This window comes from Arachis ipaensis, chromosome B8, assembly GCF_059453495.1.
Source record: "Arachis ipaensis isolate K30076 ecotype BB chromosome B8, ASM5945349v1, whole genome shotgun sequence".
Taxonomy (NCBI): domain Eukaryota; kingdom Viridiplantae; phylum Streptophyta; class Magnoliopsida; order Fabales; family Fabaceae; genus Arachis; species Arachis ipaensis.
Genome location: NC_142443.1, coordinates 91,044,099 through 91,059,658, shown reverse-complemented (window position 1 = coordinate 91,059,658; position 15,560 = coordinate 91,044,099). Strand labels below are relative to the sequence as shown.

The window sequence follows — 15,560 nt, the reverse complement described above, 5'->3', positions numbered from 1 at the left end:
TTCGTTTCACTTTTGCATGCTTTCTTCCCATCCTCCAAGCCATTCCTGCCTTATAATATCTGAAAACACTTAACACACATATCAAGGCAACTAATGGTAATAAGAGAGGATTAATAATAAGCAAATATAAGATCAGAGAAGCATGTTTTCAATCAAAACACATAATTAGGAAGGAAATATAAAACCTTGCAAATAGTATGAATAAGTGGGTAAAGAGTTAATAAAAACCACTCAATTGAGCACAAGATAAACCATGAAATAGTGGTTTATCAATTACTCTCCAGGAAGCTGGAGCCCCAGATTTCACACTGCAACCTTATCAAGTGCATAATCCAAATCTGGCTGCAGATTTTGAATTGAAGACTGCACTAATCAACTTGATGCCCAAGTTTCATGGCTTACCTGCTCAAGAGCCTATTAAGCACCTTAGGGATTTCCAGACAGCCTGTTCTACTGTTAGGCATAATGGTGTAGATGAAACTTCTATTCTGTTAACTGCCTTCCTGTTTTCTCTTGAGGAAAAGGCAAGGGAGTGTACTACTCCCAACCTGAAGTGACTATTACCAACTGTGATACACTCAGGAGAGAATTTTTGGAAAAGTACTTTCCGGCTGAAGTCACAGATAGACTGAGGAAAGAGATCTCCTGCATTGTTCAAGGTGACTCGGAGACTCTCTAAGAATACTGGGAGCGTTTTAAGAACCTTCTGGACACATGCCCTCATCACATGATTGACAGACTAGTGTTGATCAGCTACTTCACTCAGGGCATGAACCCCCAGGATAAGACCACACTGGATGGTACTAGTAATGGTTCTATGAAAAAGTACAGAACCGCAGATGAAGCATGGCAACTGATCAGCGACTTAGCTGAGTCCACTAGGAATCATAGGCAGAGGCGCAGCCACTCAAAAGCTGTTGTAGAGGTTTTCTCTAGCATTGAGACTACTGCTCTTACACAGAGTATATGTGAAATGACCAACCTACTGAAGCAAATGCATTTGAACCAACAATAACAAGCTCAGCCTCACCCACCACAACAGAGCCAACAGTTAGTTCCCCAAAGAGTATGCAGAATCTGTGCTAATTATAATCATTATACTGATGAATGTCCGCAGCTCCAACAAGAAGACAACACTGTGGCAGCTACTCATAACTTCTATGACTGCCCGAATCAAGGATACAATCAACAAGGCGGCAATTACAACCAAGGTGGAAACCATAACCAAGGATGGCAGGATAACTCCAACAAAGGATGGGGAGATAATTCTAACCATAATTGGAGGGACTACTATAACAGAGGAGGCAGAGATAACAATGGAAACCAGAGGTGGAATAACAACAACAAACAGCAGAATCAGAACCAACCTTACAGAGCACCTCACCTAAGACAATCTCAAGGATTCCAGCACAACCAACAACAGGTTCCTCATATCACTTATTCCAATTCCTCATCAAACAACGAGATGCTCCATTCTCTTGCACAAGGACAACAAGACATGCAGACACAGCTGAACTCTACTTTAAATGGTCTGACTGCTACTTTACAAGCTCTCATCTCCCGGTTAGATTCGCCACCTAATTCCATGAATCAAGCTTCAAGCTCCAGTGGAATTCCTTCTCAACCCTTACCTAATCCAAAAGGTGGCATCAATGCCATCACTTTGAGCTCCGGAACCACACTGCAGGAGAGGAACCAGGAGGAGCAAAGCCTATCAAAACACGTCCCAGCTGAGGATGTAGTGGAAGTGGAAGATGCTGAAGAGAAAGAGGATGTACAAAACATAGTTGAAGAAGAAGCAGCTCAACCACAGAACGAAACACTAAAGGATGCAGAAGCTGCAAGTAATGCCCTTCCTATTGATTGATGAGATTTGCTAAATGGTTTAGAATTTCTCTTCTAGAAATAAGAACTTCGTTGTAAGCATAGTTCTAAACCAACAAACAATTCCCACATAAAAAATATTGGTTTTGTCACAAGTACAAACCCCAATGAAGATTAACCGAAGTATTTACACTCCGGGTCGTCTCACAAGGAATTGCAATGAAGTGCTCAATTATTGGCTCTGAGGATGCAAGGGGGTTTGGTTTTGTATTTTTTTTTTCAAGAGAATAAATGACAAGAAAGTAAAATAACAAGAACTAATAAAAAAATGGAAAGAAATCTTGGCTAGACATAGGTAATTGAGATCACTATCCTTGTCTACATACCAAATATTGATAATTATGAGAGACCAACCTACTAAGTCAACTTCTCGAAAGCCTTAAGTACCTATTGTCTACTCCTAGACTTGAAGTACGTTAAATAGGTTTGATCACATCAACCCATAAGTCCCAACCTATCTACTAATTAGATTAGTAGTGGGTTGGTATCAATGAGTATCAAATTGATCACCAAAGAGTTCTCAAATCACCAATCCAATGAGACCCAATGACTCAAGGTCACTCAATTCCCTTAGCCTAGGCCAAGAGTCAAGAAAACTACTCAAAAACTAGAAGAAACATTTCATCAAACACTTAGAGTGCAAGATAAGTAAACATCACCAAATGCAAAAATTAACAACATCCATAACTATCATCAACAAGAAATCAACAATAACAAAGGAGGTAACATAAAAGAGACATAAAAACATGAAATTGCATTCAAAAAAATCAAGATTCAACAATGGTTCATAAACATAAAAATGGCAAAATAAGGAAATTAATAACAAGAACTAGAAGAACAAAGGTGTAATAACAAGAAATTAAAAGGAGAAACTAAATCAAAATAAGAATTGAAAGATGAATTTAAGAAAATTAAACCTAAACTACCCTAAATTCTAGAGAGAAGGGAAAGATTCTCTCTCTAGAATTCTAGCCTAAAACATGATAAAAACAAAACTATGGCTACTTGGTTCATTCCCCCTTCAATCCTTGGGTTCAATGGCATCAAAAATGAGTTGGATTGGGCCCAAAATGAGCTAGAAATCGCCCCCAATGAAGTGCAACAAGTGGACCCACGCAGCTCCATCGGTGCGCACGCGTACATGGTGCGTGTGCGCCCCTGAACGCGAAGCAACATATGGGAAATTTTATATCATTTTGAAGTCCCGGATGTTAGCTTTCCAATGTAACTGAAACCGCCTCATTTGGATCTCTGTAGCTCAAGTTATGGTCGATTGAGTGCGAAGAGGTCAGGTTTGACAGCTTTACGATTCCTTCATTTCTTCATGAGTTCTCCCACTTCGCATGCTTTTCTCCTCACTTCTTCCATCCAATACTTGCCTTATGAACCTGAAATTACTCAAAAAACACATCCAGGCATCGAATGGAATTAAAGTAAATTAAAATCACCAATTTCAGGGCCTAAAAAGCATGTTTTCACATTTAAGCACAAATCAAGGGAGAATTGCAAAACCATGCTATTTCATAGAATAAATGTGAGAAAAAGGTGATAAAATTCCCCAAATTAAGCACAAGATAAACCACAAAATCAGGATTTATCAAATCTCCCCACACTTAAACCAAGCATGTCCTCATGCTAAGAATAAAGAATGACAAGAAAAGGGTTATGAACATTTATTCAATGTAAATAAACTATATGCACCTACTTATATGAATGCAGCTAAATGCAATATGATTCTACCTACTTGTTTAAAGGTAATCAATCTCCAAGAACATATATACACAAGTAGGGATAAGATCATATGACGACTCACAAACTCTACCAATTCAAATATCAAAATGAAAGCCGGGAAGAAAGCTCATGAAAGCTGGGAACAAGGAATTGAGTATTGAACCCTCACCGAAAGTGTATCCACTCTAGTCGTTCAAGTGTATAGGGTTGATCACTCAATTCTCTTCTAATCATGCTTTTCATGATTTGTTTTTTTCATCTAACAATCAACAATTATTCAATGCATGCATACATTCATCATGAGGGCTTATTCATAGGTCGTAATGGGGCTAGGATAAAGGTAGGGATGCATATATGGCTAAGTGAGCTTGAAATTTGTATCTTTGATTAGCCTAAGCTCTCACCAAACACATATAACAACCTATATAATTCTAATACAATACCTAGCTACCCATGATTCCCACTTTTTCACATACTCATGCATTCTCTTTAGTTCACATTCCATATGCATTGATTTTTATTGAACTTTACTTTGGGGCATTTTTGTCCCCTTTTTATTTCTTTTTCTCTTTTTTTCTATTATATATATATATTTTTTCTTTATCATTTTTCTTTCTAAAGTATATACAAACGTATCAATGCATATGGTCTTACATATGGTGCATGAATATGTACCCAATTCCCAATATTTTTAACAAAAATAAAAAATACACTTTTACCTCAACCAATGTCCCAAGTTTCCCATACCCAAATGATACACACCCTCACTAGCCTAAGCTAATCAAAGATCCAAATTAAGGACATCTATTGTTTTTCACTTAGGGGTAGTGATGTGCTAAAATTAAGAACAAAATGGATTAAATAGGCTCAAAATTGGCTAACAATGGTTGATGAAGGATAGGCTATTTGGGTAAGTGAGCTAAATGAAATGATGGCCTCAATCATTCAAATGCATATATACATGGAATAATGGACATATAGAATCAAACAAATCAAAGATTACAATCATAGAAAGAGAACAATGCACACAAGAATGAAAAATAAGTGGTTATATGATGTAACCACACAATTAGGCTCAAAACTCACACGCTTGTGTTCTTAGCTCAAAAACCATGTTCCAAAATAAATTCTTCAAGCAAGTTCATCACAAAAAAAAATTTTTTTTTGAATTGGTAGGGTGCCCTAAAAACAATTTTTCTTGGAAGAGAAATCATCACCCTAACCAAGTAGTCCTAACATAAAAAGAAGTAATAGAATATGTACAAATTATAACTAACATGCAACCTATCATGCAATGCAACAAGTAATCTAACAAAGACAAAAATTAAAAATTGGTGTTGAAAAAGGAAGTTGTTACCCATGGAGGTCGGTCGGATGACCTCCCCGCACTTAGAAATTTGCACCGTCCTCGGTGTATGCAAAGAAGAACAAGGTGGACGGGTTGCTACAATTGATGAGCTCCTTCAAAAGGTTGTGTGGGTGAACTTGTTTGTTGCCCCATTTAGAAGCTTTCTCATTCCTTTCCTTCTTGGTGGCCAACCTAAAAGGAAAGAGAAAGAAAGGAAATTAAGCCTACAACAAAGATAGCAAAGCAAATAGAACACATAAGCGGGGGCTAATGCCAAATAAGAGTAAGGTCCTCACTACATGGTAGCTACAATATGTGAGTGAGAAAATAATATAAGCTAAGGCATATTAACTAACACTTGATGCAAGAGTAAAGTCAAAGCATGAAGAACACTCAAAAGCATCAAGTTCAAACAAGAAAGAATGGGTTAAGAAAGACATGTAAGCTCATATCAATGCACAAAGGATACAAGGATCATCAAAGCTTAAGCATTGAATTAGAAATTTCATTACCCATCAATATCAAACAAGTCAAGAGGCACCAAGATTAATCAAGAAATTCTCAACAATTGAGTAAGAGCATTCAACACCATTATTAAAATAAGAAACTCGAAAAAAAATAAAGTAAAAACAGGCTATAAAAACAGAGTGAAAATGCGAAGAATAAAAGTATGCGAATGCAATGGACAAAAGAAAATGGAAGATGAGAAGAACTCTCTCTTCTTTTTTATTACCGGCGCGGACATGTCATGCAAGCGTACGCGCCGATGCGCAGTTTGGCCGAAGGCGCGTACGCGCCATGTACGCTTACGCGTGGATGTGAAGATGGCGACCGACGCGTACGCGTCATGTACACTTCCGCATGGGTTTCAGGCACAAAATAAGCTCAAACTGGGCATGACTCTCTGGTTTTAGGCTGAGGGTGGAAATTTTTGCATCCACGCGTACGCGTACATGGCGCGTCCGCATGGATGATCGAAAATGCTTGAGGCGCGCGTACGCGCCAGGTGCTCGCACACGCGGGTTGGTGCTCTATTTTATTTTTTTTTAATTTTTCCAAGTTCTTACACCAAACCAAGCATTCCAAACCTCCAAACAGCTACCCAAACACCATAAAACCTTTATTTAACCTATTAGACTACCAAATAGACTCAACAAACTCCACAAAACATGAAATTAAACTAATTACCAATATGTACAAAAGGGAAAAATGAAAAGAATTTACCATGGTGAGGTCTCTCCCACCTAGCACTTTTGTTTATTGTCCTTAAGTTAGACATATGGGGAGCTCCTCTTAAGGTGGTTTGTGCTTGAAGCTATTCTTGAACATCCACCAATGCATAAGTCTCCAATAAGCTCCATTCTTCAATTTTAATATTTCAAGTTTTGATGGAGTTCTTCACAAACCATGAGCTCCCAAATTTGATTCTCCTTGTGCGATCCGGGATCCCACACTTTGTTTTGACACCCATCTTCAAATTGATCATCGTGATTCCAATTGGGTGGCATGACCTTAGAATTCTCAATTAAGCATCCAAACATTCTCCTAGACCCCTTTAGTTGAGAACTATACCAACCATTGTACTTAGACTTTGAGTTTCCAACCATAAGGAACCTTGATTGGCATTTCCACCCACTAACCAATCCTCTCATACTCTTGACTCCACAAAGAGCTCTAAGTTGCCCATTGATAAACCCATATTTTATGATATATATTGTGCTCAATTTAAGTGATTTATTCAATCCTTCACCTACTTATTCATGTAAATTGCATGGTTTTACTTTTCCTTCCTTATTATGTGATATATGTGAAAAATATGTTTCCTATGCTTTAAAAATAATTATTTTAATTACCCTTTATTACCATTCGATGCCGTGATTTGTGTGTTCAGTAGTTTCAGATTTTCTAAGGCAGGAATGACTTAAAGGATGGAAAGGAAACATACAAAAATGGAAGGAATGCACAAAATGGAGTTTTTGAAGAAACTGGCAGCGACGCGAACGCATGGACGACGCGGTCGCATGCCCAGCGCGAAAAGGGCAGCGACGCGAACGCGTGACTGATGCGGGCGCGCGCCATGAGCAGAACACAGATGACGCGTACGCGTGACTGAAGCGAACGCATGACAAGGAAAACTCCAGATGACGCGAACGCGTGACCCACGCGGACGCGTGATAGACGCCACACACCAGAAATTATAGAAAACGCTCCCAGTGATTTTTGAAACCCTTTTTGGCCCAAATCCAAGTTTAGAAGGCACAGATTAGAGGTTATAAAGTGGGGGAATGCATCCATTCATTATCAGGCATTCAATTATTCACTTTTCATGATTTAGATGTAGTTTTTAGAAAGAGGTTCTCTCCTCTCTCTCTTAGGACTGGAAATTAGGATTTTTCTCGCCTTCATGATTGTCTCTTTTTATCAAGTTCAATGTTCTTTTTTAATTATTTTCTCAATTTAATTTATGAACTCTTCCATGTTACATATGATTCTCTTAATTAATGTTATTTGAGGTATTTCAGTTTATGATTGCTTTCTTTTATTTATGTTACCGTTGTTTCCAATCTGAAGACATTTTTATTCGAGTAAGTTTACTTTTCCCCTTTTGGCCTTGGTTAAGTAATTGGTAACTCATGAGTTATCAAACTCAACGTGATTGATAATTGTTATCTTTGCTAATTGAATTGATCTCCAATAACTCCATTCCTTTCTTAAGAATTGACTAGGACCTGAGGATCAAACTAATTGGTCCACTTGACCTTCCTTTGCTTTAGTAAAGGCTAACTAAGTGGGATTAAAACTCAATTCTCATCACCATTGATAAGGATAACTAGGATAGGACTTCCAAATTCCCATACCTTGCCGAGAGTTTATTTTATAGTTATTTATTTATTTTATTTGTCATTTAAATTACTTGTTCCTTACTTTCGAAACCCCCAATTTACAAAACTCATAACCAATAATAAGAATACCTCCCTGCAATTCCTTGAGAAGACGACCCGAGGTTTAAATACTTTGGTTATCAATTTTAAAGGGGTTTGTTACTTGTGACAACCAAAACGTTTGTGAGAAAGGACTTTTGTTGGTTTAGAAGCTATACCTACAACGAGGATTTATTTTGCGAATTTCTAGGCCACGCAAAAGTTCTCTCTTCAAAATGGCGTTGTTGCCGGGGATTTGTAAACGTGTGCCTTATTATTGGTTATTGTAGATATTTTTCTTTTACTTGTTTATTTGTTTTTGTTCTTCTCTTTTATTTCTATTTAGCTACTATGAACCCTCACCCCTCTCCCTTTGAGTTTGGTTCTGAATTTGTTGAAAGGAATAGAAGCTATAACAGGAATATGCATCAAGGTCTAAGCAATCAAAGATGGATAGAGCCAAGAGGATCTAATCAACCCTTTCGGCAACAACACCTTCCAAGATATCATGAACAAAAACCATTCTACAATGCATACCAAGTTGATAGATATGGTGGACCTCCTGGTAATTACCAACAAAACCCACCCTGTGCTTACTGACTATCCTCTCAACATAGCTTCGAACCACTACACTCACAAGCTCCTTTTCACCATTCACCACCATATGATCCTTATTTACCCCAATTCCAATCCAATTACTCCCAAAAATCACTACTCCCCTATGTACCATGTCCATATCCATCACCTCCAGAATCACAGGCTCGCCTCAAGGAAATAGTAGATCAACTTCATGTGACCCTTCATCAACTGGAGCAAGCAATAAGTCAATTATCTTCTAGACATTTGGACATTCAAGGAACTCCCATAACTCCATGTGGACAATCTAATGAAGAACGTAGCATGAAGGAGATACTAGAAACTCCAGTGGACAGAACAGAGCATGACTTCGTACTGGAACAAGTAGAGGAAGCTGTCATTATAGAAGAAGAAGAATTAATTGAAGACTTAGGAGACGCTGAACCTCCATGGGAATCCAGAGTTGTGGGGAATTCTGTCAAGGACGTTACAATTGGAGCTAAGGAGGATAGTGCGCAACCCCCAAGGCAGGTCTTTTATGAAGAACTAGACGGAATAATCCAAGAAGCAAGTTTCCTTGATGATGATAGTCACAAGTCAAGTTCTCCTAGTAATGAACTTGCATCCGCAAGTGAATTCTCCGAGATTGAAGAATCTTCCCCAAGTGATACGAAGATGATGCGAAGGTAGATTTTTCTCAACCTCCGACTTATGACTTAAGTGATGAGGAAGACATAGAAGACTTTGGTCAGGACGTGGTTGCATTTGAAGAACCTTGCAGAGCAGTAGAGGAATTCACAGAAGATTACAAGGGAGTAAAGCTTACAGAACCACTGGAAACACCCACCCCAAGGCCATTACCACCTATTACAAGCTTCAAGTGGGTACAATCCTTAACCTTTATCTTCACTTTTCCACTTGAATACGGTTTGCTTGAAACAAATGGCCAGCCTAGAGCTCTCTGCGGCTTTAAGAGTAAGAGGGAAATGGCTCGCACTCATAGCTGGTGTGCAAGGTTCGATAAGATTCCACGCTTCAATTCGAAGTGCACGGATTAGTACCAAGTTCAATTGAATGGGTCACAGAAGACGTTTGGTCATCCTGGTGAGAATACAATTTCTAAACCACCCGGATGGAAACATATAGATCAAGACAAAGGTGAATTTAAAAGCAAAATTTGGGATCCTGGAATCTATTCTGACATTCGTCACCCCGGGAGCCTGAGAACCTGTTTGAAGCTGCTCAAAAGCTTCACATGCCTAGTTTGGGATCCCGGATGCTGTTGGCATTCCAAACATTGGTGGATATTTCTGGATGAATTTAAGTATAAGCCACCATAACAGGAAGCCCACTCAATGTCCAACTTAAGGACTTTAACTAAAAGTGCTAGGTAGGAGACAACCCACCAAGGTATGGTCATTTCTTTTTCAATTTTTATTCCATACTGTTTGATTTTATGTTATATTATTTTTATAGAAACTGGATGTTATTCATAGCATTTGCATTAGCATTGCATACTGCATAATTGCATACTTGCATAAAAAAAAAGGGAAGGCGTGCGACGCGACCGCATCGCTAAAGCGTTCGCGTCAGTTGCGAGAACTACCCCCCACGTATCCGAGTCAATCACGCGAACGCGTGATATGGAAATCGGCGTAAAAATTCAACGCCCAAAAATCTAGGCTGGAATCGTGCGGCTGGTGTGTGTTTAGCACAAAACGGCCCACGCGTTCGCGTCCCTGACGCGAACGCGTCATTTGAAAAAAACCCATCCCACGCGAAAGCGTGAGCGACGCGTCCACGTCATGTGGATTGCACAACACCCTAAATGAAGACAGAGAGTTGCGCTAAAACGATGCTGGAATTGTGCGTTTAGCACAATTTCCAGTGACGTGATCGTGTGCCTCACGCGACCGCGTCATTTATCCTTTTTCCCATTCCATGCGATCGCGTCACTCACGCGATCGCGTGAACCTCATTCCACCCTAGCCACGCGATCGCGTGCCCCACGTGTTCGCGTGGATTCAAATTCGCTAACCCCCAGTGACGAGAAACCCTACCCGTCGCGCCCCACATTCCCCTTCTTCTTCCTCCCTTCTCTGCAACCCACCCCCCAACCACCACCACTCCCAGCCGATCACCTTCGTCCACCACAGCACCCTCAACCACCCAGCCACGACCACGACACCACCCACACCCCCTCCTTCTCCCCTCCCCCTTCTCCTCCCTTTTCTTTCCCCCATTTCGCCACTGCCCCTCACCCCCGCAGCCAGCCACCGCCACCACACCATCACCTCCGCGCCTTCCACCACCAACACCCTCACCCCCTCCCTTCCCTCCTCCTTAATCCCCTATCCACCATTTCCCCAACCCGAAACCCCTACCACCGAATAGCCACCACCGTGCCATCCATGGTTCGCCGCCATGCCGCCCTACACCACCGCCGTATTGCTGCCAACACCACCCCACTCCCACCACCTCTATTCGTTCCATACTTGTGCCTCTAACCACCAGGTTCTGCCAAATGCTACTTTTCCCCCATTTGTAGTTAGTTGCATATTTTTCAGTTTATGTTCAAACTAGGCTAGTTAGAGGTGCATTTTTGTAGTGGATTCTAGGTGCTTAGGTAGCTAGGATGTGGTTAGTAGATTTTAGGCCTGATAATTGCGCTGTTCGTGGCTCTTGTTTTATCAATTCCGCAATTCTGATGTTGCTGTGATGTTAATACTATTCATATGATGTTCTTTCCTGTTTCATGCTGTTTGTTACACTGCTTTTTCATGTTCATATTCCGTATATGTATTTGCAGCTTTACTTTAATTTATATGAACTATTCTGCTTGCTGTTTATTACCCGGGAACATCCAATTTTAGTCGGAATACTACCCAATTTTCTGTAAATTGTTTTGATATTCATTCATGTTTTGGTTTTGGCAATTAGAATTTGGCATTCCTTAGCTTTTACCAAACTAATTCATGAATGTACAGGCAAGCATTCTTATTCCTTTGTTTTCCCGGTTAATAAATGATGAGCGGATAATTTATACGCTTTTTGGCATTATTTTTAGTATGTTTTCAGTATATTTTAATTAGTTTTTATTATATTTTTATTAGTTTTTATTTAAAATTCACTTTTCTGGACTTTACTATGAGTTTGTGTATTTTTCTGTGATTTTAGGTATTTTCTGGCTGAAATTGAGGGACCTGAGCAAAAATCTGATTCAGAGGCTGAAAAAGGACTGCAGATGCTGTTGGATTCTGACCTCCCTGTACTCAAAGTGGATTTTCTGGAGCTACAGATACCCAATTGGCACGCTCTCAATTGCGTTGGAAAGTAGACATCCTGGGCTTTCCAGCAATATATATTAGTCCATACTTTGCTCGAGATTTGATGGCCCAAACAGGCGTTCCAAGTCAGCTCAAGAATTTTGGTGTTTAACGCCGGAACTGGCACAAAAGCTGGAGTTAAACGCCCAAACTGGCAGAAAAGCTGGCGTTTAACTCCAAGAAAAGTCTCTACACATGGAAGCTTCAATGCTCAGCCCAAGCACACACCAAGTGGGCCCGGAAGAAGATTTCTGCATTAATTACTAATTTCTATAAACCCTAGGCTACTAGTTCTCTATAAATAGGACCTCATACTATTGTATTTTGATCTTTGGACGTTTAGTCCCTAGACATTAGGAGGCTGGCCATTCGGCCATGCCTAGAACTTGTTCTTATGTATTTTCAACGGTGGAGTTTCTACACACCATAGATTAAGGTGTGGAGCTCTGCTGTTCTTCATGAATTAATACAAGTACTATTATTTTTCTATTCAGTTCAAGTCTATTTCTTCTCCAAGATATTCATTCGCACCCAAGAACATGATGAATGTGATGATTATGTGACACTCATCACCATTCTTGGGTTTCTAATATAAGATTAGAACCTTCGTGGTATAGGCTAGAATTATTGGCAGCCATTCCTGAGATCCGGAACGTCTAAACCTTGTCTGTGGTATTCTGAGTAGGATCTGGGAAGGGATGACTATGATGAGCTTCAAACTCGCGATTGTTGGGCGTGTGACAGAGGCAAAAGGATCAATGGATCCTATTCCAACATGATCGAGAACCGATAGATGATTAGCCGTGTGGTGACAGCGTACGTAGAACATTTTCACTGAGAGGACGGGAAGTAGCCATTGACAACGGTGATGCCCAACATAAAGCTTGCCATGTAAAGGAGTATGAATGATTGAAAGAAGGCAATAGGAAAGCAGAGGTTCAGGAGGAACAAAGCATCTTCATACGCTTATCTGAAATTCCAACCAAAGAATTACATAAGTATCTCTATCTTTATTTTATGTTTTATTTATCTTTTAATTATCAATTCTTCATCACCATCTGAATCCGCCTGACTGAGATTTACAAGGTGACCATAGCTTGCTTCAAGCCGACAATCTCCGTGGGATCGACCCTTACTCACGTAAGGTATTTCTTGGACGACCCAGTGCACTTGCTGGTTAGTTGTGCGGAATTGTGACAAAGTGTGATTCACGTTTGAGAGCTCCAAGTCCTTTGGCACCGTTGTTGATGATCACAATTTCGTGCACCAAGTTTTTGGCGCCGTTGCCGGGGATTGTTCGAGTTTGGACAACTAACGGTTCATCTTGTTGCTTAGATTAGGTACTTTTCTTTTTATTTTTCAGAATTTTTAAGAATGAATTCTAGAGTTTCAAGGTGATGTTCTTATCATCACAAAAGCTGATTGATTCTCATCAATTTAGCTGTTGAATGTAATGTCCTGCTGAAGCTTGACTAGCCATGTCTAATCCTTTTTGGACTGAAACTTTAGACTAACATTGCATGATTCCTGGAATTCTTATTAAAAAGTTTTGAATCTCTTTATTCTCTTTTCCATATGATTTTCGAAAAATCACAAAAAAATTTTAAAATCATAAATGGACTGTCTGAATGGAGTATCATAGGAATCTTCTATGATGGTCTGTCTGAACTGTCCAAGATGTCATTGGACAGCTCTGCTGGAGGATCTCTTCATCTGAAGAAGATGCCTGCAGAAGCTCAGGAACTCATTGAAATGGTTGCAAATAACCAATTCATGTACACTTCTGAAAGGAATCCTGTGAATAATGGGACAAATCAGAAGAAAGGAGTTCTTGAGATTGATACTCTGAATCCATACTGGCTCAGAATAAAATATTGACTCAGCAAATCAATATGATTTCTCAGAGTTTGTCTGGAATCCAAGCAGCAACAGGCAGTACTAAGGAAGCTTCCTCTGAAGAAGAAGCTTATGATCCTGAGAACCCAGCAATAGAAGAGGTGAATTACATGGGAGAACCCTATGGAAACACCTACAATCCTTCATGGAGAAATCATCCAAATCTCTCATGGAAGGATCAACAGAGACCTCAACAAGGTTTCAACAACAATAATGGTGGAAGAAACAAGTTTAGAAATAGCAAGCCTTTTCCATCATCTTCTCAGCAACAGACAGAGAACTCTAAGCAAAGCCACTCTAACTTAGCAACCATTGTCTCTGATCTAATCAAAACCACTCAAAGTTTCATGACTGAAACAAGGTCCTCCATTAGAAATTTAGAGGCACAAGTGGGTCAGCTGAGTAAGAAAATTACTAAACTCCCTCCTAGTACTCTCCCAAACAATACAGAAGAGAATCCAAAGAGAGAGTGCAAGGCCATAAACACATCTCACCCGAACCTAGAGAGGAGGAAGAGGCAGTGATCTCCACTGAGGAAGACCTCAATGGACGTCCACTGGCATCCATGGAGTTCCTTGATGAGGAACCATGGGAATCTGAGGCTCATGCAGAGACCATAGAGATTCTATTGAATTTACATCTGCCATTCATGAGCTCTGATGAGTATTCTTCCTCTGAAGAGGATGAAGATGTTACTGAAGAGCAAGTTGCTAAGTACCTTGAAGCAATCATGAAGCTAAATGCCAAGTTATTTGGTAATGAGACTTGGGAGGATGAACCTCTATTGCTCATCAAAGAACTGGATGACTTGACTAGGCAGAAATTACCTCTAAAGAGACAAGACCTTGGAAAATTCTCAATCCCTTGTACCATAGGCACCATGACCTTTGAAAAGGCTCTATGTGACCTAGGGTCAAGTATAAACCTTATGCTTCTCTCTGTAATGGAGAAGCTAGGGATCATTGAGGTACAAGCTGCTAGAATCTCACTAGAGATGGCAGACAATTCAAAGAAACAGGCTTATGGACTTGTAGAGGATGTCTTGGTAAAGGTTGAAGGCCACTACATCCCTGCTAACTTCATAATCCTAGAGACTGGGAAGTGTATGGATGAATCCATCATCCTTGGCAGACCCTTCCTAGCCACAACAAAAGCTGTAATTGATGTTGACAGAGGAGAATTGATCATTCAAGTGAATGAAGACTCCCTTGTGTTTAAAGCTCAAGGATATCCCTCTGTAACCATGGAGAAGATCTCTCAATACAGAGTCAAACAGAGCCCCCACAATCAAACTCTAAGTTTGGTGTTGGGAGGCCACGACCAAACTGTAAGTTTGGTGTTGAACCCCCACATTCAAACTCTTAAGTTTGGTGTTGGGAGGTTCCAACATTGCTCTAAATATCTGTGAGGCTCCATGAGAGCCCACTGTCAAGTTATTGACATGAAAGAACCGCTTGTTGGGAGGCAACCCAATCTTTAATTATCTATGTTAAATTTCTATTTTCTTTTATTATTTTATGTTTTCTGTAGATTGATGATCATGTGAAGTCACAAAAACAATTGAAAAAGAAAAAACTGAAGGAAAAATAGTATTAAAAATAGAACACCTTGGAGGAGAAACTTAATGGCGTTTAAACGCCAGTAAGGGTAGCAGAATGGGCGTTAAACGCCCAGTCTGGCACCATTCTGGGCGTTTAACACCAGAAATGGGCACCAGACTGGCGTTTAACGCCAGGAATGGACAAGAAGCTGGCGTTAAACGCCAGAAATGGGCAGCAGCCTGGCATTTAACACCAGGATTGGCAGCAAGGTACATTTTGCACGCCACATGGTGCAGGGATGAGAAATCCTTGACACCTCAGGATTTGTGGACCGCAC

General features: G+C 40.1%; 1 non-coding gene across 1 annotated transcript; it reads right to left on the bottom strand.

The window, feature by feature from the left end:
• Positions 1-625: 625 nt before the first annotated feature.
• Positions 626-733, bottom strand: LOC148548802 (small nucleolar RNA R71). The gene has a single exon (XR_015897894.1). It is a non-coding gene; the product is annotated as a small nucleolar RNA R71 (small nucleolar RNA).
• Between the last annotated feature and the right edge of the window lie 14,827 nt (positions 734-15,560).